This window comes from Chiloscyllium plagiosum, chromosome 30 (assembly GCF_004010195.1).
Source record: "Chiloscyllium plagiosum isolate BGI_BamShark_2017 chromosome 30, ASM401019v2, whole genome shotgun sequence".
In the NCBI taxonomy this organism is placed as follows: domain Eukaryota; kingdom Metazoa; phylum Chordata; class Chondrichthyes; order Orectolobiformes; family Hemiscylliidae; genus Chiloscyllium; species Chiloscyllium plagiosum.
Window position 1 is genome coordinate 29,859,597 of NC_057739.1, and position 23,992 is coordinate 29,883,588.

General features: G+C 36.3%; 1 protein-coding gene across 4 annotated transcripts in view; it reads left to right on the top strand.

Annotated features, from left to right (window-relative positions):
- mvb12ba (multivesicular body subunit 12Ba) overlaps positions 1-23,992 on the top strand; it is a 177,839-nt gene that overhangs the window by 107,045 nt on the left and 46,802 nt on the right. The gene's annotated exons all lie outside the window — the stretch shown is intronic.

Below are 23,992 nucleotides of genomic sequence, written 5' to 3' on the forward strand. Positions count from 1 at the left end.
TTATTGTGGTTAAGGGAGGTTGTTGACTTGAACCTCTACCTTAAATTTAAATAAAAAATTGACTCTGCCTTTTAAGAAAAATTCAAGGGCAAAGTTTCCTACAGATTGGGAGAGAAAAGACAGTGTGCTGGAGTAAACAAAAACTGATGGAAACAGCCGGAAGATGTTAATTAGAGAATTTTCATTTGAATTAATGAGAACTTGGAACGTGACCGTATTTATTATTCCAAGTACTGTTATGACTGTAATGTTTAAGTAGCAAATTATTGCTCTTCACCAATTATTCTTTGATTTTGATTTTGCTAGAAATTTGAGAAAGGTAGATTTTAGAACTGCCTTTCAATTTTTGAATAAATAGACTATGAAGTCCCAATGTCCAACACGAACAGTGGTCTTCTAAAGTCGCTGTCCACTACCAGTAAATGGAAATACAGTACTTTTTCAAAAAGATCATGCAGGACATGACAGTTTTGAACATGTGGTAGGGTGATGCATTTTTGTCTTTTTAGATTCATTTCCATCCAATGTGTCCTCCTTTGGCACAAAATAATCTAGTGAGAAATTCAAGTAGCAATATTTAGCATGTAATTTTGAAGATTAATATTTTATGTCTTGTGTTTTGTGAGATGAGTTACACTTAATTTTTGAATATGTTTTACAAGTTCAAAGCAACCAGCTGAAATTCCATATCCTGTAATTGTACAATAGAATATTTAGGTATATGTATATTGTCTGCTTTTATTTAACTGTTTCTAATTCTAGAATATCTTTGAAATAATGAAAGCTTTATTTGCCTTTGTTCACTTGATATCTCACTTTTATTACTCAATACTGGAGATGAAGGACTTTACGAGTGATGTAATGGAGAAATAATTGTTCCTGTGTAATATTCAAACAGAAGTAGTAACTTTGAATTGTGTTAAAATCGAAAATAGTGTCCCTCACTGCAGGAAAGATTAACAGGCAACTTTGTGCTGTTGGATTGAGATTAGCATTCTCCGATCTTGCTGTTCACATGTCATGCTGTGTATTGGAACATTTCAGAATTGCAGAAACTTACAAGTGAGAGTCTGTTTCCAAGATGTGCACAGTTTTCAGGATGTCTGTTTGTGTAGATGATCTTGTGATGGCATAAAAAAAAGTGACATTCAGGTTATGAAAGACAGTGCATCACTAGCTGTAATTATTCTCACAAATGTATCTTCCATTCTTTTTCCCTTCAAAGATAACAGTTCCCCTTAAATTGATTAAAATGCTGTTAGAGAAGGTACTGATGGATGAATAAGTTGTGTACACTAGATCATCTTATATAAGACACGATAATGTTAGTGTTATATCAGGAAAATTGTGTTTATTGTGCATTTTCTGGACAGAGCTATAGATAAGATTGAGATTTCAGAACTTTTTAGATCACATTTTAGTTGTGCAAGCTTAAATATGCATGTTTTCAAAAGTTTTGCTGAATTGAATCCAATTGCACTTATGTTAACACATAGCCTCAACTTTTAGCTGCAGACCAGCGTTGCACTGGTTAATCCTTTGATAAGGCATATACTGTTGATTTTCTTCTGTACTACGTATCAGTTCCCCAAAACTAGCTCTCCCAAGATAGAAGAATATCATACTTAATTATTGCTGCTTACTCATCTTAAACCACAGGACATATGTGTCTACATGCCCATCAGGATAAAACCATGCTTGTCTTTTACAAATCTTTTACAGTGGGCATTTGAAAATTTCAATCTGTTTGCCAGATTGGCTGGCTTCCTTCTGAACCTGCTGCCTATGCTGCTCAAAATAAACAGTACATTCTGTTACTGTCTGATTTCTACCTTCTCTTAATGAGCCCCAGAAATTACCCTCACTATGTGAAGACCACAAATTGTTATGCATCATGATGATGCAATCTCATAACCATACTTTTTTATTGAGCAGATTTGCAATCTTCCAAATAGATTATACATATTGATTTATAATGGACAAGTACATCTTGTGGAGTACTACAAATTGTGTTTTTGACAGTTCGAAAATCATAAAGTGCATATTTTAGTTACTTGCTCGCAAAAACCTTGGGATAGTTGGAACAAAGTTGTTTCAGTTTTAATTCATGAAGGCTTTTAAAGACACAATCGGAAAATGTTCAATCCTTTGTTCGTACTGCATTACACTGAAGCTGAAGTTTCAGCATTAGGTTTTTGGATGTCCTTCGGTTGTGTTCTGAAATGGTTTGCTTTATTAATGTTTCCTGTGAGTCTAAGATTGCTAAATTGCTGATTTATACTTGATGCAGGGAGGACCATTCAGATCAAACAATTTGTTACAGAAGAGAAAGAAATGAATAAAAGTGCATATTTCAAGAAGGGGTTTGTTTCATCTTGAGATCTCAAGTAGCTTTGGTAGTTCAAAACATGAATCATCAGATTGTTTTCGCTCAGTTACTGACATGAAAATAAAGCTGCATTTTCTGTTCCTTCTTTGAATTGACGGAGTAATTTACACTTTTTATAACATGAGAAAATGCACTTTGTGAGGTATTTTGGTTTTTTTGCCTCTTTTTCCAAAGCCAACTTTAGACAACACAATACTCCAATTTGGGTATAGGAAAATGTGCTTCGCATATGAAATATGTTTTCCCAAATTGAGTAAAGTGTTTTCAGGGTGGATTCATACTTGTCCATTTGTTGTTGCAAACAATTTAGATTAAATAAAAAAAATCAAATAACTTGACACTTTTTTAAAATGTTGCATTAGCACCGTTAGCTTCTAAAACTTTAGTTGAGGATTTTTACTATTACATAAAAGAACCTTGCAGAGCATTCATATCGTGGCTTTTAATGTGGATGGAACCTACTATGAGATCCAATTATTTTAATAGCTGTTAGATGACTGACAATTAACAGACTGTGTAGACAGGTTTTCCTTTTAAACCAGTAAAATTGAGGGTAGTTCGGAAAATATCAGAGCAGCAAGATGACAATGAATTTTGATTTCCTGGAACCAATATTAGAGTCCTTATTAAAGTATGTGCATCTGCTTTTAATTTACTCCAAATAATTGGAAAATGCAATGAAGCTTTCCAATTAAGGCACTGCTTTTATGCTGTTTAATAATACCCCCATAATATTATAGCTTATGAAGTGACAGGTGAGCTGTTCTATGAATAAAACATAAAGGCAGCAATAAGGGACAGAAAGTGTAGACAGTTGTGGGCTTTTAAATGCAGGATGTGATTTGCATATATTAATCTTTTCTTTTCAGGCTTATCAGGCTTTCTTCAGTAGTTGAAGTAAAAATAGCCTTGACAGGCAATGGCATGCTTCATTTTTTTGAGGATTTATTACATGTATAATTCCAGATCTTTAATAATAAGATATGACTGATTTTCATAGTTCCACAGAATTGAAGGAATTCAGCTAATTGTTCCAGATGGTGCATTCTGATTATGCAAAATTACTTCTCATGCTGATTTTTTTCTCTCTGTTTGGTTTTGGTATTTTGATAGAATTCAAATAAAATTAATTTTTGCATACACTTTTATCTCTCCTACAAAGGTACATCATTTGCTGTAACTTCAAATTTAATTTTCACCCAAGTGCCGCCTCTTACTGGTTCCTTAACTGTCTGAGATCAGTTCTATTTTCTATACTACTGCAGTCAGTTTTTACATTTTGCACATTTTTCAAAGAAAACAAACTGTGATAGAATGAACTGATGATCTTGTTTTAACCAGCTTGGAGATGTTAATGGACACAAAGTTATTAATTTAGGAATGAATTATTTCTATGGCTTTTTCATAAAATGGGTTGGCAGGGTAAAATATAAATGAGTGAAGTCCCCAGTTTGAAGCACTTTTTGTTTTTGAAACCTTTTAGCAACACATCACTTTCCTGCCAGGGAGTGGCCAGATTGCCTTGTTTCAGAGTTTTGTTGGAAAATTGTTTTACTTTCATTAAGGTTCTCTTAACTTATATGTAGCCTGTAGTCTAGAGTTGGAAAGTGGGATTGAATTGGAAAGAAACAGTTCTTGCCCAGGATTTAGATGCTGTAACAAGAACTCCACCACTTCAATTCTTGAGGAAGAACCTTGCCTCTTCTGTTGAAGTCAGAAATTTGCTATATTGGAAATTCACAGCTGAGAGTCCAAACTTGTACCACTTTTTTTCCAAAACAAATATGTAGTTTCAAGTGCAGAGTTTTTTAATGTCAAAGTAGTGATTTGGGATCTATGTGAAAAATGAAAATTGAGCAACATGTTCAAAATGACTGTGACAAGTGCTGAAAACATTGATGATTTTCTAGCCATTTTCTTGTGCCTTATAATATTAAGTTTAGTTGTTAAGATAACAGTAGTAAATCTAAAGGTTTAATTGTGTGGTCATGAATTCTACATACTTGAGAGGCCATTTAGTTGTGGTTGCTGTGTTAAGTGATCATTAATAGTATGAGTTTTGTGAGATATTTAATTTATTCTAAAGATACTGATGATTAAATTGCAACATTTAATTTCCAAGTCTCTATACATCTAATGTTCTTATTAAGAGAGAGCGCTAAACTATGACTTGTTGGGTTGAGACTTCATGTTGTAATCCCAGGTGCGTTAAATATGTTGTAATAGAATTAGTTTTTATTTCAACAATGTAAAATGTTGAAGAGTGTATAATAATATTGTAGGTATGCTGTTACCCTGAGATGGGCAAAGAGAGAAATGTTGGTGATCACTAAAACTTAAAATGTTCACTTTGTTGTGGGAGCTACAAGAGTAGGTCAGAGACCAGGAATTCTGTGATGAACCTCACACCCTGTCTGCCTACTTTCTGTCTGGTATCTATAAGGTCTAAGTCTGAAGTGTGATGAAGAGTTGTCCACTTACCTGAATGGATGCATCTCCAACAACACTTGAAGCTCGACGCTATCCTGCTTGATTGGTACCTTATCAACCATCTTCAACATTTTAATCTTTTTCCCACTGACTCACAGTGGAGCATTGAGTACTATCTACAAGATTCCTTGCAGTAACTCACTCCAACAGCACCTTCTAAATCCATGACTTTTACTATCTAGAAAGGCAAAACCAGCAGAACACTACCATCTGTGAATTCCTCTCCAAGCAATGCATCACCGTAACATGGCACTCCCTTCCGAACAGCACAGTGCGTGTCCCTACATCCAAAGGACTGTAGCACTTTTAAGTAGACAATGCACTGACATTTTTTCTAGGGTAATTGGCAGATAGGCAGTAAATGCTAGAGTAGTCAGACCACATGCTATGAACGAATTAAACAAAGCAGTTTTATTGTTCTAGGCCATGACACCTAATACCAGCCAAAACATGGTTTAATCAAAGCATGATCTCAACTCAGCATTGCCCAGCTTCCTACCTCAGCAATGTTGTTTTCATTAGGGCGAAATGTAGTCATTATGTTGCAACTTCTTCACTTACCTTTGCATTGTGGTAACATTAACAACCTAGTTGAATTTTACTGCCTTGCTTTCTATATTTCAAATTTGGAAACTGTTCCTACCTTAAGGTGGCACGGTGGCTCAGTGGTTAGCAATGCTGCCTCACAGCACCAGGGTCCCAGGTTCGATTCCAGCCTCAGGCGACTGTCTATGTGGGTTTTGCACATTCTCCCAGAGTCTGTGTGGGTTTCCTCCAGTTGCTCTAGTTTCCTTCCACAGTCCAAAGAAGTGTAGGTCAGGTAGATTGGCCATGCTAAGTTGCCCATAGTTTTAGGTGCATTAGTCAGAGGGAAATGGGTCTGGGTGGGTTACTCTTCGGAGGGTCGGTGTGGACTGGTTGGGCCGAAGGGCCTGTTTCCACACTGTAGGGAATCTTAAAAAAAAAAAGGATGCTTCAAGGCAGCATGCTAATATTGCAGAACCTTTAGAACCAGGCATGTTTCAGTCAACCTGTTTTTTAAGCCAATCAGCAAGAAAGGTTTACTATTATTTAGTAAGAACATCACAGAAGTATTCATCAGTATACAGTGTTGTAGGCACCAGCCAATGTGCTCAGTCTCTTGGTGAATACGGTAATTATTATGGAGAATCTATTTAAGGATGCAGCAGACAATAACTATTGGTTAACTGGTTTCACGGTGGCACAGTGGTTAGCACTGCTGCCTCGCAGCGCCAGAGACCCGGGTTCAATTCCCGACTCAGGCGACTGACTGTGTGGAGTTTGCACGTTCTCCCCGTGTCTGCGTGGGTTTCCTCCGGGTGCTCCGGTTTCCTCCCACAGTCCAAAGATGTGCAGGTTAGGTGAATTGGCCATACTAAATTGCCCGTAGTGTTAGGTAAGGGGTAAATGTAGGGGTATGGGTGGGTTTCGCTTCGGCGGGTCGGTGTGGACTTGTTGGGCCGAAGGGCCTGTTTCCACACTGTAATCTAATCTAATCTAATCTAAAAATCCAGTTAATTCAAATTTATCAAACCTTGCCCAATCATGTCCTCCTGTCCTGACTCTCTTCATTCATTAAAGGCAGTCTAGTTCTTTATTTAGGTTCTGTAAAATCAGTGGTTTTGTTTTAGAAATTTTATTGATTTTTCTCATGATATCTTTAGTTGACCTGTGGAATTGAAGTCAAGGCTATACCTGAAAATGGTTTGGGCCTTGCGATTGTGGGCTTGGGTGGATTCTGTGGCACTTTGCCAATACTTTGCCCATATTATATCCAATGTGGAATTATCCCTGTAGCTCTACACTTTTCGTTTTCTTTTAGAATTAAAAGTGCTTTCAATTTGAACAGTTGGCTAAGCAAGTCTCTTGATCATTTTTAATAGAATATGTGCGAGGAGGATCATTGTGATTTTGCCATTCTATGTCACTAAAGCAATTACATGTTCTAATTATTCATTGAACATTATTAACGTCCTTATGCCAATAGCTCTTTCTTTGAATGTGTTGTGTTATTATAGTAATTTTGCAACAAGGTAAGAAGAAATTATAATTAATTTAAAATTGTTTAAATTCCAAACTTTGTTTTTATTGAATGGGTCACAAATTTTTGTGTCGCGATACAAACTGCAGTAGCCAAGATTCTCATTTAATAAAGCCATGCTACATGGATCAGGGCATTTTATTGGTGTTTTCTAACAAGGTTGTTTTTAAAAACAAAGTTGTGTATTGACCCAGTGACCCATGCCTTTTGATGGAAATACGGTTATTGTGGGAACTCCACAAATATATAAATGTAATATTGTTATCAAAGATAAACTATAGGTGTCAGGAAAATTCAGCCCAAAAATATTGAATTGAAAGGTACTTTTCTCTGAAACCTCTTCCAAAGGCCTCATTAGGGGCTTGTTGATCTAGTGTTTAATATGCAGATTAAATAGACCCATTAAATATAGTTTAAAGAGATTTATGTGCAGACATTTAATTTTTTCGAAGATTTTTTAATAGGCCCATTTACTCCAGCAGTATTAATGATTACATAATCCATATTGAACACTCAAAGTGTGATAATTTTCTTGTGTGAATAGTGAAAGCCTGCTTAGGGGCATTTTTCCCTTGGTTCCAGACTTTAAAAGTGGACTTCAATTAAATTATTACATGCTTAATTGTTTTGCTCCTTTTGCTTATCTTTTACTCAATGGAACTGATGCTATGCTGTAAATATTTTTTGTATACATTTGAATAATGGACTATTAGAAATGTGCAAAGACATTTGAGCTATCTTCCAATCAGTATGTTAAGTAAAATAAGCAAGAGTTCTTTTTATTTAAAATCTGTACAAAACTGAGCTTGTTGAACAATGCTTTGTATATTCACAAATTAAATTGCATGTCATATAAAGAGAAGGGTGGTTTAATATAAGGGTTTATAGATTTGTAATTACAAGTTTTTGAACATGAATTTGATTTAAAATATGTGCAGTAACAGCCAGTATCTATACAATCAAGGTATGGCACATTAGGCTTAAAATTGCATTGCTTTGCTATGCAGTATGTGAGTCTTTTTCAGAATTTGTGGTGAAAATTAGGATATTTTAGCTCCATGTAGTTTTGTTGTTTCTTCTTACAAAGGTATTGTTAGTCTAGGTTAGATTTTTATGCAGTTAAAGTACAATTATATTTTATGATTTTTTTTTGTGAAAAATTGCACTTACTATCAAAAGCCTGAATGATAAACCTGTCGATTATGCTTGACCATTTAGTCAAATTATTGGAAGGCTGGAACCTCTGCTTGGAATCTAGATGAAATACAGATCATCTTAAATGCTGGCTGAACATATAGCTGGAGTTAGTTGATTGTTGATGGCTTCCATGTAACCTTCTGTTGCCATTTGCAATGCTTTTCTTAAAGAGAACTTTGCTATTTAATATTTTTCTGCAAATGTATGCATATAACCCTAAACTGATTTAGTTTCAGTGAATAAATGCCATGTAAATGTAAAGTTAGTCAGGTGTTTATACAAGTCAGTACTTAAATAGTGAAATCTGAATTGAGTTAAAAGCATCCCCATTTTCAATACAGAATAGCTTCTGTCATAACGTTGTGATATCATGTAAGAGGAGGACCTGCAGACCAATTAATTTTATGTACAAAATGAATTCCATAAATAATGTGCATATATCTATAAATAGTGATTCGGATACATATGAGGGCCTTGACTCTTGTATTTGTTGATCTGATCTCCACAGCTCTTCAGAGCTAGCATTATTTCTGATAAACCATATCATGATAGAGTTAAAGAATTTTCTTGCCAGAAATTGTTCTTTGTACTTTAAAGCTCCTGCCACCCCATATGTTATATGGCGAAAATCAATTGATTTCAACTTGGTTTCTACTAATATAATTGTGAATCTGTCACATATTTAACTTTAAAATCCTTAATTTGTTGTAGACAATGTTATTTAGATGATCTCCTCTTTCAGCAAAATTGAGGGCAGTTTTTTTAAAAAACTACTCTTCTATTAGCAATTTTTAAAAAAATTACAGTGGAAGAAATGAAAACAGTTTGGTAAGACTTGTGGAAAGAAATTTGGGCTCTTGAGAATTGGAACACTGCTGCTTGATAATTGTGCCTCTTGTTATAAGCCTGTAATTAACAAAATCGCAGAGTTAGGCTTTGTCACTTCATTTCCTTTCATCAGAATGAGTATAATAATGAACAAAGTTCCCTTGTTTCATATGCTAAGCTCTTGCTCTTAAACCCATATGAGTTCATAGGCTTCTATAATTGCTAAATTGGTTTGTTAGAGCAAGATAATAGAGAATTTCTTCTCTTTATAATTGGACACTTCTTCCCTGTAGGCTAATGTATGCACATCTCTTGCATACTCAATAAGTTGCGCATTTGAAAGCCATAACTAGCTAATAACTGCTACAATGTCATCAGAGAGTAATGGTATGCTGATTAGCATAATTAATGACAAATGGCATTGCAGAAATGGTGGATTGGTTTAGTGGATGATGAATGCGTCAATGCCTAGGTTGGAACCTGCCAAGTTGGCCTAGCTGGCTGTCAGCCCTTATGTTATTTCACTGGTAGATCTCATTAGTCACCATGTGAGATGCCAGTTTTTATTCGTTGGTGTCTTGAACACTGAGAACTTAATAATGTGAACAAATATGGCTTCCAGTTTCTGGAATTAAATCTTACATTAGCATTTTTTCTGCTTCATCAATTTTTTATCCACTTCATCTCTCACAGAATTCACTAGGATTCATCGATCTTTTAATGCAAAGAATAGTAAAACAGCAGCGCTACAACAAGAGCACTTAACGTAGTTACTTTGAGCATATACGTAGGGCAGTGAATATGCAGCTAAATGTGTTATTTTTCAACAGAACTACCTGTTAATGTCAGTTGTAGGTGCGAGTTCTATTATTTTTCATAAAATTCCTTTTGTGCTGTAAAGCTGTAAGATAAAATTGGACTTTAGCTTCACACTGCAATAGCCACAGTTCTAAATGTGAGATTTGCTAATGCAGTTACAAAATAGCACTGCAGTTCAATCTGACCAGAACGTAAAATAAAGTTGGCTTTTCTGTAGCTCACATCAATCACGAGGTGTGCATTTTGCATGAAGTCACATCTGTTGTCTTTATAGTGATGGACCTGTGCCATGACAGCTATTCAGAGACTACTTTTTTGTAGTAGAATGAGCCTAGGATCAATATTCCTCTCCCAGTGCTGTCCAGGAACAATTTAGGTACAAATCACTGCAGGTTTGTTTGTTTCTGGGCCACACCTTGGTACCTAATCTTCTTGGACTGAATTTAAATAACACATGTACGTTGGGCAGGCATGGGGTACATGATTGAAGCACAGCGGGGAAATTCCATTTGCTGCCTGTGGCTAAAATGCAGCAGCAACCTTCAGGGGCCAGACCATGCAGAAGCCTCATGAGGAAGCCTGAAGGACTTGAGAATTTGACAGGAATTGAGAGCAGGAGCTTTTACATGTATTTATATCTGCTGGAAGCTGTGATTTGGATATCAGTGGGCTTTACATTTACTTAAAGGATGGGTCTCTGTTTTGTACTTATATGCGTGGTTTGTGATTCTAGCAGTAGATTCGACACTTTGTATTCTGACATGAGGTAAACTGATAAGAGGATGGCAGCACAGGTTCAAGTAGTGGATTGGAGAAGAAGGGAAAACCAGTGTGGGTATAAGAAACATAGTCCATCGTTAAGTGTAAAGTACCTGTGCAACAAAACAATACTTTCTTCAGAATCATCCCGCACAAAAAAAATTATCTTCCTTGACAATGTAGGTCTGTCTTTGAAGACAGCTAGCATCTGAACAACAACACCAGGCTTTTTTTTTCCAGAGACCAGCATGCTACTGTAGTGTACCTAGTGCTAAGGAGAAAATCGTAGTATAGATGTCTTAGAAATTTATTTGCATTGTTGCAGGTGCCAAAGCCATAGCAGAAGTTCATGGATAGCATGGATGTTTACAAAACAAGAAATAAAGAACAATTTTCCATCCATTTTTCAGGGGAGGGAAGAAAGTGAGGAAAATCAATTTTTAAACAAATTAATTCTGGATCTTCTGCAGTAAAAGGGTAATAGTGACTTGTTGCAGATTTCCAGGTTGGCATTTGCTACAGGTAACAGTTATTTGTTCAAATTTTGCAAAAGTTGCCTACAGTTGTAATTTAAAACTATTCTGGGAGTTTAGCCCTTCAGTATATTAGGAGAAGGTCAACTTAAATCTGCTGACATGCAGGGAGTAAATTATACTTGTCACAACTGTGTTTGAAAATAATTTTAAGAAAATGCTGCTTTAATTCAGTAGTTTTAATTTTTAATTTTCTTTCCAAATGTGGTCCAGTTCTAGTTCACTTGTTTTCTAAGAAATACACCAAACGTTACGATTGTGTATGTCCTAATGACAATATTCATCATTCAATATTCAATATTCATATTATTCCCTATACAAAGGTTAACTATAAAGTGCACTCCTTTATAGGAAATGCAGGTGGCAAATACAGGTGTAAGAATTCACCTTCCACCTACCACCACTTCTATCTAGAAGGACAAGGCAGTCAATACATTGGGAGCAATATCACCTGCAAGTTTCCCTGCAAGCCACTCTCCATCCTGACTTGGCAATATATTGCCATTCCTTCATTAAAATCCTGGAATTCCCTCTGGAATGGCATTGTGGGTCAACCCATAGGAGGTAGACTGCAGCGGTTGAAGAAGGCAGCTCACCACCACCTTCTTGAAGGCAACTAGGGTCAGGCAATAAGTCCTGGTCTGCCAGACACGCCCACATCTCACAAATGAATTTTAAAAATACTTCAATTTAGCAGCATATTCAAAGTTTGTGAGAAGATTTGTAGCTCGGGTGCTCGTTGTTGTCAGTTCCAGCTGTCCGCTGCAGTGGCCGGTATATTGGGTCCAGGTCGATGTGTTTGTTGATAGAATCTGTGGATGAGTGCCATGCCTCTAGGAACTCCCTGGCTGTTGTCTGTTCGGCTTGTCCTATAATAGTAGTGTTGTCCCAGTCAAACTCATGTTGCTTGTCATCTTTGTGTGTGGCTACTAAGGATAGCTGGCCGTGTCGTTTCGTGGCTAGTTGGTGTTCATGGATACGGATCATTAGCTGTCTTCCTGTATGTCCTATGTAGTGTTTTGTGCAGTCCTTGCATGGGATTTTGTACACTACATTGGTTTTGCTCATGCTGGGTATCGGATCCTTTGTCCTGGTGAGTTATTGTCTGAGAGTGGCTGTTGGTTTGTGTGCTGTTATGAGTCCTAGTGGTCGTAGTAGTCTGGCTGTCAGTTCAGAAATGTTCTTGATGTATGGTAATGTGGCTAGTCCAACTGACAACCGGAAGCGGCAGAGACAAACCACTATAGATGCCCGAGGAAACAACGCAGAAGCGCTTCACAGGAGGCTCCCAAGCACTGAGGATGTCACCGAGACAGGGGACGAAATGTCTGCAATACAAATTCCCAGCTCGGCGAACAGAACCATTAGCAGCATATTGAATACTGTTATTTTCAACACATTTTTTGGTTTTCTTCCTTTTTCTAAGTTTTTGTATTGGTAAGCTTCAACTGTGCTTGAATTCGTGAGTAATGGAGTGTATCGTTAGAAATGTATTTTAAGTAACAGCTGGGTAACTATAAACAAGTTCTGGGAAATAGATATAAACTGTGTCTTGGTCAGGAGTGCAAGACATGTAAATAAATCCATAGGAACTGTAGGAGCAATTTACCACAGATGCTGGAATCTGCATTGGAAAAAGAACAAATGCTGGAAATCGCAGCAGGCCAGGTAGCATGCATGGAGAGAGCAAACTAATGTTTTGAGTCTAGATGACTCTTCATCAGAGCTGAAGTGAAACGTGGAGGCAGCAGCATTTATGCTATAGTTAGAGGTATGTGGAGTGCTGGAGGAGAAAAGATGTTGATAGTTTAGATTAAGTAATCGGAGTGTGAGAATGGCAGCACAATGGTGTATCTACCTGCCAGACCGGAAAGAACAGACAGTCCCAATCAGAGAAGATATAGTGACAAGGAGTGTAACAAGTAAAGTTAAAAGAAACGAAAGAAATAGGAGTTGGTTCACAATTTGAAGGTGTCAAACTCGATATTATGTTCAGTAGGTTGTAAAATGCTTAGTCAAAAGATGAGATGTTGTTCCTCCAGTTTGTGCTGCGATTCAGTGGAGCACTGCAGCGTGCCAAGGACAGACAAGTGGGCATGTGAGCAGGACGTTGTGTTAAAATGACTGGCTATGGGAAGGTGAGGGTCATGCTTGCGCACATACCAGAGGTGTTCTGCAAAGTCATAGAGACTGTCCTCTCTGCTTTCAACTCTCAACATTAATGCGGGAATGGGGCATTGCTGCACTGTGTGCTGCAAGTTAAAGTGAACTTCCGGTATCAGATACTGTCCTGTTGATGTGATAAAAGACTGCTGTTGGCCCAAGTCTTCCCTGATTTCAACCCTGATCAGGCAAAATATACAGATTTAGCATCCTCCAATTTTCTGAGAAATCTTCTGATGGTAGATTCTTCCAAGCTCAGTTCAAGAAGCTTCAGAGATGACCGCAAAGGAAATCTGCCCAGAGATTGTGCCTCTTTAGTTTTGGATGTTGTATTCTTCGGAGTTTAAATATTCCACCATTACAGTAGAGTGGTTGGGTGCTTAAGTGGATAACTGAGTAAGGTGGGTAAGATGAAGGTGTAAGAGTATATGGTAGATGAGGTAGACATTGGGTCTGGTGTTAGTGTCAGGTAGGATCAGATCATATGGTTGGACAGAGTGGGGTAATGTTACGACATGGCGGTGAACTATTCTGTTAATTAAACCCAGAAAAGCTCACCTCCCATTGTAATCTGTTAAAGTATGAGTGACAGAGAACAGCCACATTCCACTATTTAAAGAAAATAATATCAATTTATTCAATAACTCTAAAAGTGAATATTAAACAACAACTATTTACAACTCGAAGCACCCTTTCTTTTAACTGCTTATTTTATGTCTCCAACTCTATAATAGTATACTGTTCCAATAAAAAAAAGTATCAAAATTACATCAACTTAATTTCAAAACCATACAGAGGCTGTCGTCGTCTGTGTCTTTCTTCTTTCGGCTGAAGATCTTTTACTGCAAATATTTTTCATATGATAAAGGTACCTTTGATAGAGAGTGTGTTTTTGAATGGCAGTCTTTCTTGATGGCAGTTACTCTGTCTAACTTTCAAATTGCCTGCCCCTTTTATCCATCCCCCCAACATCAGATCATCTCATTGGTTTGATATTGGCAAAACAATAAATTCAAAATCGATTGGGTGTTTGTGTCCTGGCACATAATTTAAACTGGTTAAATTCAAATCGTTGTCAAAATAGCAACCAACTCGGGTATTGATTTCACAGCCAAATGTTATGTATTTTCAGTTTTCCAGTAGCTAGCTAGTCATATATGACAGGTGCTTGTAAGCTGCCCGTGCAAAACAGCATTCACTCTCTCTTAAAGGTACAGTACACACCTTCAACTTCATAATAGTGGTTGGCTGTGGGGTCTCGTTAAGTTGGATTGGGGTTCGAGGAGTTCTACAAAAGATTTTTTCTGTCTTCATAGGTATCCATTCTAGTTAATAGATCAGAACTGTTCAGACTAAAATATTTTACAAGACTCCCAAGCATGTAGAGCAATTGTCCACTTGGAAGTTCAACCTTTCAGGCAATTCCCATTGAGTCAGTGCATTAAGACTTCTGAAGGATCCCAACTATCTTTCTACGGGGCATGCCTGGTCTCCAACGATCCAGGCTAGTGTTTGTATTAGTTGGGATGTAGAGGAATAAGTCATATACAGACATTTTTCAATAGTAAAATAATTGTCATGCATAAGATATTAGGAAGAATCGTGACTTTCCACACTTGAAACACCACGTTCTGTTTTCTAAGTTCCAAGTTCGATTCTCACAGCTAATCTGAGAAAATATAATGAACAGTTAAAAGCATTATTAAATGGAAATATGCAGAGTTGCTGGGTTCAAGTAGGAGAAGAGGACAGGATAAAACTAATATTTTTTTAAAGTAAAACTCTTGTGGTGCTGGTGGCTCAAAGATGAAGATTGGTGGGCGGCACGGTGGCACAATGGTTAACACTGCTGCCTCACAGCACCAGAGACCCGGGTTCAATTCCCGCCTTAGGCAACTGACTGTGTGGAGTTTGCACATTCTCCCCATGTCTGCGTGGGTTTCCTCTAGGTGCTTCGGTTTCCTCCCACAGTCCAAAAATGTGCAGGTCAGGTGAATTGGCCATGCCTGTAGTGTTAGGTGAAGCAGTAAATGTAGGGGAATGGGTCTGGGTCGGTTCCGCTTCAGCGGGTCGGTGTGGACTTGTTGAGCCGAAGGGCCTGTTTCCACACTGTAAGTAATCTAATTGAAGATACAGAAGTAAAATGGAGGTAGAAGTGTGATTTTACAAATGCTCATAAACTGGGTTAGTGACTGACTGAATTTTCAAGGTCACAGAATTGAAAATAAGTTGTGGAATTTGCAAAAAGAAAGGCAAATTTTAAATGAAATAACCTAATGTAATGATCTGGAAGGGAAAACGGTATTGAAAAAAGTTATCTAAATCAGGCAGTCATTACTCAGTTGAAAGACAGGAAAATTCTCTTTTTAAAGAATTATAGTTTTCAAATTGAGCTCGTAATTGCTATTTTGCAACATCCTTGAAGAAGTCAGTGAAGTTTAATTGGAATTCTGACAAAAAGATCATAATTATTAATTCAGACTGATAAAAATTTTTGAAATAAAACTGAGGTCAGCCGACTATGTGGAGTTATGTATGACAGAATTTTACATCACAATGAAGCTGGAAAGTTGTCTAAGCAGATTGTCGAACTTCACTGAATTCCTTATTACCAAGACATTTGAATTATTGACGGTGAGACCTGAATTAGCCTTAGGAAACTTAATCCCTATAATATTTTGTGAGTGTTTGTGTATTTAACAAGCAAGAACAGCTTCTCCCTAAATTCTTGGTCCATTCTGCTCACAATTTTGAGAACCTCTGTCAAATCACCTCTCAGCAGTCTTCTCTCCAAGGAGAACAATCCCATTTGGTATTCTCTTAGATCCTACTCTAATGGCAATCTCCAGTAATTGATCATGGATAATTTAGATGAACTGTTAACATTTGGTTCAGTATCAAAATACTTCTGTCTAGAGTTTTTTTTGTTGTGATTAAGTTGCTTATCATTTCAGTGTTTTTTTTACTGCAGTCAAGTCTTAATTGGATTGTTTGTTTAGCTGTTATCAATGAAGTGGTGATAACATGCTCAAAATACTTTCTTTCTTAATCTCAGAATAACAGAATTGTTATGGTGCAGGAAGAGACCATTCAACCCATGATACCTGCACTGATTCTTCGAACACACATGATTGCCTAATGCCAATCTCTTGTCTTTTCCCCATACTCTTCACACTATTTCTAATCAGATAGTCATCCACTGGCCTCTTGAATATCTTCAATTGAACTTGCCTGCACCACATTTCCAAGCAGTGCAATCCATACCTAAATACTCACTGCATGGCAAAAAAGCATTATTCACCTCATCCTTGCTTCTTTTGTACATCACTTTAAATCCATGTCATCTTGTTCTTGTTTGTTTTACTAGCAAGAACAACTTTTCCCTATCCGCTTTGTCCAGCTTGCTCACAATTTTGAGGACCCCTCCTCTCAGCTGCCTTCTCTGCAAGAACAGTCCAAACATATTTTATTTTGCCTCATAACCTGAAGTTTTCGTTCCTGGAACCCTTCTCGTACATTGCTTCTGTTGTTTCCAGTGCATTCACATCCTTCCAATAATGTGGCACCCGCACAGTACTCCAGCTGAGGTCTAATAAGCGTCTTTATCTGTAGTAATCTGTAGTTTAACATGGTTGGTTGGGCTTTTCTTTTGGTATTAAATGTGAAATTGAACAGATATTTACGTGCAATTAATGCATTATGGAACTAATCTGAGATTCTTGCAATGCTTCTGAACAGGATATTTTTCAATCCTTAGTTATTACATTGCTCGTGAAGTAAGGAGGAAAATTTAAGGTTAAATTTGGAAATCCTAAAATAGAAATTATGAGCAAAAGAAAGTTGCCATTGTACCTACATTGTGGACTTTTTAAAAAAAAAACTAACAGAGTTCTAATTTACTGGAATTTGTAGTTTTGTTTAAAAAAATGTTGTAAAGTGGCACTCTGTATGTTTGAAGAATACTAATATCTGTTTATTGCATGAGTACAGCTAAGTCTGAAAGTTAGGAAGTCAGTGCTGTGCTCTTCCAAAAGCTTTGCTAAGACTGTCTTGCTAAAGCAATTGTAATGGCATGAAGTTGTAGTACTTGTGTGATACTTAATCTACAAAGCATGCTAGAAAAAGCTGAGCTTGTCGACTTCAACGTAATTAAGATTTTAATAACATGATGTTTACTGCCAAACAATCTGGCATTGAAGTTAACTTTTCCAAATGTGGAGGCTCATTTATTCAGATTTTAGTAATTGTGGAGATCTTTTTAATTTTGTTGATGTTTTTCTTAACTAAATCTCTTAATCCCATTTACTTCCCTCTTTATTTTTGCTTTCTGTCCAAGATTTGGCAATGAATGAACTAATCTTAGTTGGTTAAAAGTCAGTATGCAGTCAACAAATACAGTAATCCCCACTTACCTGCGGGGATACGTTCCAAGACCTACCACGGATAGTAACAACCCAATCATTTTAAATGGGCGATTTACCTCCCCAGCAGCCCCCTGGTCCCTGGTTTTGGAATGTTCCATGTAATAAGTTCAGGCTGCAGTAAACAGCAGGTAACAAACCATGGTAACCAGGTCCGCGGATACAGCAGTCGCTCTTTATTCTTCAGTTTGATGAGATAAGGAGTTGCAAATTGCTTGCTTTGGTCAACAGGTCTTAGATCATCTGTAAAGGCTTTCATCACATCAAGCCTGAATGCAAAATAATCACATTTTAAGGATGTGTGTATAGAGGTACTCAAATAATCTTCAAAAATGCAGCATTTTAGAAGTCATGTCAAGATTTAATTTGCACAGATTGTTTTACCAATCATTTTGCTTATGGGGCTGCACTTATCTTTTCAATTTTGAAGCATGAGGTTGAAGTGTAACACATTATTTTTTTTCTCCTTTGTATTTCTTGAATTGATTACTTCGCACTGTGTTGGTTAGTTTTACATGATCATCTCTGTACAAAAGATACATGTCCACAGCACCATATTATTATCATAAGGAGCAGAAGTCATTAAACTAATCTGAAAATAGAAGCTTGCTATCATCAGTTCTCATACCACGGGTCACAAGCTTCAGCAACACCAAAATTTTTCCTGTCAGGATAGGGGGCAATTTTTATTCCCCCTCATTAGACAATTTGACTAATGACTAGCTTTGGCTGTGGAGCTATTCAGGGACTACGGACTTCCGTAAGGCACTTGGAACAGCGTGTAAAGACGGCCTCAGTTGGAATGGCACAGATGGCAAGCCCAAACGACAAAATAAACTACAATATGTCTTGGAGCTGCTGTCAGGCCAGAGCTTATTTGTCATGTCACAGCAATCTATTGGGTTGGGGAGCAGCAGCTCCTCTCCTGGGCCTTGAAAACTTCCACGCACAGCATTGTGCTTCAGGTCCAATGGGTAGCAGTGAGGGGGGAAAAAAAACGGTTCCTTGATATGGTTTTAACTAATTAGTCCTTGTAATTTCAAAGGGTTTAATTTTTATATGCAAAGTGGCAGGATGCAGTACATAAACTAATTTCAATTTGGGACTCCTGGAGCTATTAAACAAGCAGGTTGTTGATGCTAAGTAAACTGCCTGTTAACATACTTTTGTGTTTAGAAAGCTGCAATCAATAAGCTCAATAGCTTTCTAGATTATTGAAGTAATGCCTTTTTAAAAAAAACAACAGTTTAATTAGATTGCTGATTGCAGTAGGATTAGTATCAGAAGCACTTAACTGTAATCAAAATGCAAGGATATTAATCTAAAGACTTGCTCAGCAGGAATTTTTGTATGATTTGTGAACTAATATTCATCAACTGCAAGTTTGAATTTTGGTTTTCTTGAAGTATTTGTGAGAACAATTGTTGGTTCATTTTGTACAAATTTGTAGCTCACTTAGGAGGCTGAAGGATCTGTTGCATTGGATGACTTGTGGCTTTATTTGTTCTGTTTCAATCATGTAACTTGTATCATTCATTCATACCAAATATAAAACACTTGTATCCTTCTTCAGTTGTAATAGCTGTTGCCATTGTTTTATTATTCAGTTTTAGGTGAAAAATATTAATAGACGGTTTATGTGCTGAATTTCAATTTGACTGGAAAAATTACATAATGTATTTCCCCCATTTAGAAGTCATTCCATCTTACAGTATCATGCCATAGTTGATTTCTCAAAATTAACAATTTTATAAAAAAGCAGTGATGTAGTAAGCCATTATAACACTGAACTCTGTTAAAGAAAGAGACCTTTTACTTGATAAAGCAATCAAGTATATGTTCATTAAAGGTAATGTAAAAAATGAGTCAGATTAGTGGGAACCATGGGTTCAAATTTTATGTTGGAAATTGTGCATTAAGTGGATACTTAAAACTTTGACCCTGAAATTACGCTGTAGAAAGCCAGCATACAAGTTGTTGAATGCATTTGTCTGAAATAATTTCCTCTGCTATTTTAACAGAGGCATTAACCGATTTTAAGTTAAACTGATTGCACCTACATTAAAATAGTGCAAAGGGGCATTTCAACCTAACAGATCAAAAATTCATATATTAACATCCTATTTAATTTAAGGGCCAACAGCCTTGCAATATATTTTAAAGCAAGGTACGTCAGTGCATTATTTTTGGAAAGAAGAAAGGTTGGATTTTAAAGATTTTCAAACGATTGTTTTTACAAACAGTATTGATGTTAATCAAGCTGTTCATATTTTTTCATTGGATTGCTGTAAATACACAGATCTACAACCTTCTACAGGCAAGAAAATCAATGAAAATGTAACTGTGGATGAGAATTTTGCCCAAAGCTCAAAAAGCTAATAGGTCCTAACTTTTGGATGACAACTCTGTATTTTGCACTTCATTGCACAAGAGACTGAGTGCAGGAATTTGTGACGCATTGCACTTGAATTCCTTCAGTAGACGTGTAGAATTTCTCTGTGTACAACAATAGAAGTGTTCAGTGCTGTGTGGAATTGTAACCCTCTGAGTACTGAAGAAGTAATTCATCTACACCTGGTAGCTACACATGACAATGTTAGCATTTTTCATTTTACTGACATTACCATTAATAAAGCAATGATCCAAAAGTAGCTTTGCTGAGTCTGTTCTTTGCTTCCATCATTCATGACTATTTAATTTAAAATGATGCAGTGCAAAATTATAATGGAAAACGCATTGTTCTTCATTGTTTACAATGTTCTGTAATCGTGTTTAAAGAAGTGCATTTGAGCTTTACACCATTTAAAATTAAGATTAGCTTGGAAAACATTAATAGCTCAGAAAGAAGGGGCTGCTTTTTTTTTTCTAGCTAGATTCGTGTTGAACCGTTGGGCAAGATTTTTAAAAGGTAAATAATGTTTAACGCGTTATAATTTTTAAATGACTTGTGTGGTTATGAATGTTGAGTTCCTGTTAAGTACAATTTGGGGACAAAAAAATCTAAAGTGAATGATTTTTTTTTATTTGTGCTTAATTAATTTTTTTTAATTTCAGTAAAATCCCCTAGCTTCAGTTGGTTACTATGTATAATATACAGTTGAAGAAAATATGCACAGCACAGAAATGGGTCATTCAGCCCAACTGTTCTGGACTGGCATTTATGTTCCAGATAAGCCTTCTCACAGCTGACCCTACAAGCATGTTCTTCGAATTGTTTATTTCTCATGTGCCGATCGAGGTACCCCTTAAACACGCCTATGATATTCAATCACTCAATGACAGCACTTCCTATATTCTAACCACTTTTATAAATTTATTACATTTATGACTCATTGTTTTGGGCTCCACTCACTGTTGAAACATCTTCTGTAATTATGCAATGAGAGGCAAAAGAAAAGGGAAGTTATGTACACAAAACCTTTGAACTGTGAATGTACTTTATGCTTTTAGTGTAATCTTAATGTCTGATGCCACGGCAGCAAGACAATATCTTCCTTTTCTCCTCCTTGCCTTCTAAGCAAGAACACGAGCATTGCTGGTTTAATTAACTCTAAATGACCAATGTTCCTTTTCAGAGTCACTACATTGAGCTCATCCTCTAATAAGTAGTTGCCTTGGAATCTGCATTTTTTAATGTAAATACTATAATCTTATTTTTATGTTATAATTTGAACTAATTTTAATCAGACTATTATGGATAACATATTATCCACTGATTCATTTACAACTTCTGTGCATTGGAATATGAATGTCATTCAGTCCCTTAAGTCTGTTTAACCATTCAAACCATTCGTGGTTGATCTGTACCCCAAACTCCTGTAACCTACATGCTCTTCAACACCCATGCCAATGAAAATGTGTCATGTAATTTTGGAAATTTCAGATAACCCGATTATCCACAGCCTATTGGAAGAGAGAATTCCTCAGTCACCATCCTTTGTGTAAGAAAAGAAGTTCCCCTAGTTTGACTTCAGAATGACCGAACTCCAATTTTAAGATTATACCTTCTTGTCCTGGATTTTTCGTACCGGTATAACTGTATCTAGCTCATAGAATCATTTGTCGTTATAAGCATCATGATGTCGATAAATTTTCAACCTTACACAATCTGTGGAATACAAACTAATTTATGCAACCTGTCTTTGCAATTTAACCCTTCTTGTATCATTCTGATGATTCTGTACTGTAACACCTCTCAATGACTTATGAAACTGGAAGGGTAATCTTCTTATATTTCCGACCATATTAAATGAAGCCAAATAATTGACTTCCATATTTAAAAGTTTGAAAGCAGCAAGTGTGGATGATACTCATATATCCATCCAGTTCCATAATGGCTGTTGAACAGAAGAACTAGCTATGTAGATGTTCTTGCTCATGAACCAATTTTTTTTAACCATTTTATATGTGGTGTTTTGCATTGATTGTTATATTGCTGTCCAAGGGCAGCCATCTGAATGGAAGAGAACTTCAGATTTTAAAAATGTACAAATGGTCATCCTTTTCATGTGCTTCTGAACTGGTTAAAATAAATTGTTTTCTACCATAATGTCTTTGGGAATTCTGCCATGCTCATGTTAAAAAGACTATTAAATATTTTCTTTCAGAGTTGAATTTTATATATCTTTTGAAAAGTTCACGTTGCTGAATTTGTTGATCAAATGCACTGAACTATCTCTGGATGGTTTTTTTTATATATCAACAAAGACGGTGTTAAAATTTGACAGCCTTGACATGCTGATTTCTATGTACACTCATTTCAGTGTGAGGTTACAGGATTAATAATACAGTTTCATGCTACTTGCCATTTTTAACCATGATCATTATGATAAAGGGCATATACTTAATTACAGCCCTGTTTAATTACAGCTCTTTTGAAGCTCATTTGTTTGGTAGAATGCTAATTAAAATGGCGAGCCTGTGGCATGTCCTTATTTTCATCCTTTGTGCTAGGTGAATGAACTAAGTGTAATGCACCATGTATTAGTGCTTTACTAAAATAATTACAAGTGCATGCAGGATTTTGCTGGATAGGTCCCAATAGTTTTCTAAACTTTTAGCTTATTTTTACAGTCTTCTGCCCTGGTTCACCATCTTTTTGCATTTTTATTTCAACATTTAATACCATTGTTTTTGCATGGAGTAATGCGGATCTTAAAGTTAGTGTGCTGTGTAGAAAATAAGTTCATATAACTATTGTTATTTTGATCATTTCTGATCTTCACTGAGATAGTTATATATGACCCTAATTGCCCTTGATGAGTAGTAGTGAGCCACCTTTTTGAACAATCCAATGGTGTTGTTTCCTCTCACTGATTTTGGGTTGGAGGGGTTTCAGGATTTTGACTGTTAGTTATTTAGTTAGTTAATTAGATTCTACTTGTTGGAGATGATAGTTGCCTGGCACTTGTGTGATGTGAATGTTGTTTGTTGAATTATTAGTCCAAGTCTGATCATCCAGGTCTATTTGCATGTGGGCAAGGACTGGCTTATATATACAAAATCGTGAGTGATATCAAACACAATAAATTATCAGTAAATGTCCAGACTTCCAATTTTGTTATAGGAAAATAATTGAAATACTTGAAAATGGTTGGATTTAGGACATTACGCTGAGAAACATGTATTAAAATGTCCTGGGATTGAGATGATTGGCCTCCAGCAACCAAATCATCTTTCTTTGTGCCGGATCTAACATTAACTGTCTGTGGCTCTTCTTCTGATCCCCATTAACTTCACTTTTGCCAGGAATTTCTGATGCCACATTAGACCAAATGTTGCCTTCATTTGTTGGCAGTCACTGTCATGTTGATAGAATTTTTTCAGAAGCATAATGCTTGCTTTAAATGGGCAGATATCTTTTCTGCAAAATATATTTTACATAAGTATTGACTATGTTACTTATGTTTGCCCTAACTAAATTGAGAAACCTTTTAAGTAATGTGTGCATTTGGTAGTATGAATTTGCTCTAGTTGGATTTAAGTAAGTAAAATATTATGAGTGAGATTTAACAATGTATTTTAGTAAATTACTAATTTTCTTTTTTGTAACTTGTAAAAAATGAAAGATTTTCTACTTTGGAAAATCAATTGCCAGTCTTAAAGTTACTATTGGTAGATTGTAGAAATAACACAATGCCATCATGTATAATTGTGATAAATATTTTGCTTACATGTGTTGTTTTGGAATACTAATATGAATATATAATTGATCAGTTCAGTAGTTTTATGGATAGGAGAAAAGGTTTTGAAATTTTCAGTGTATCTTCGCTTTTCAACTTATTGCCAATTGAGTGTTACTTCATGTTGGCTGTCCTGCATGACTGAGTGT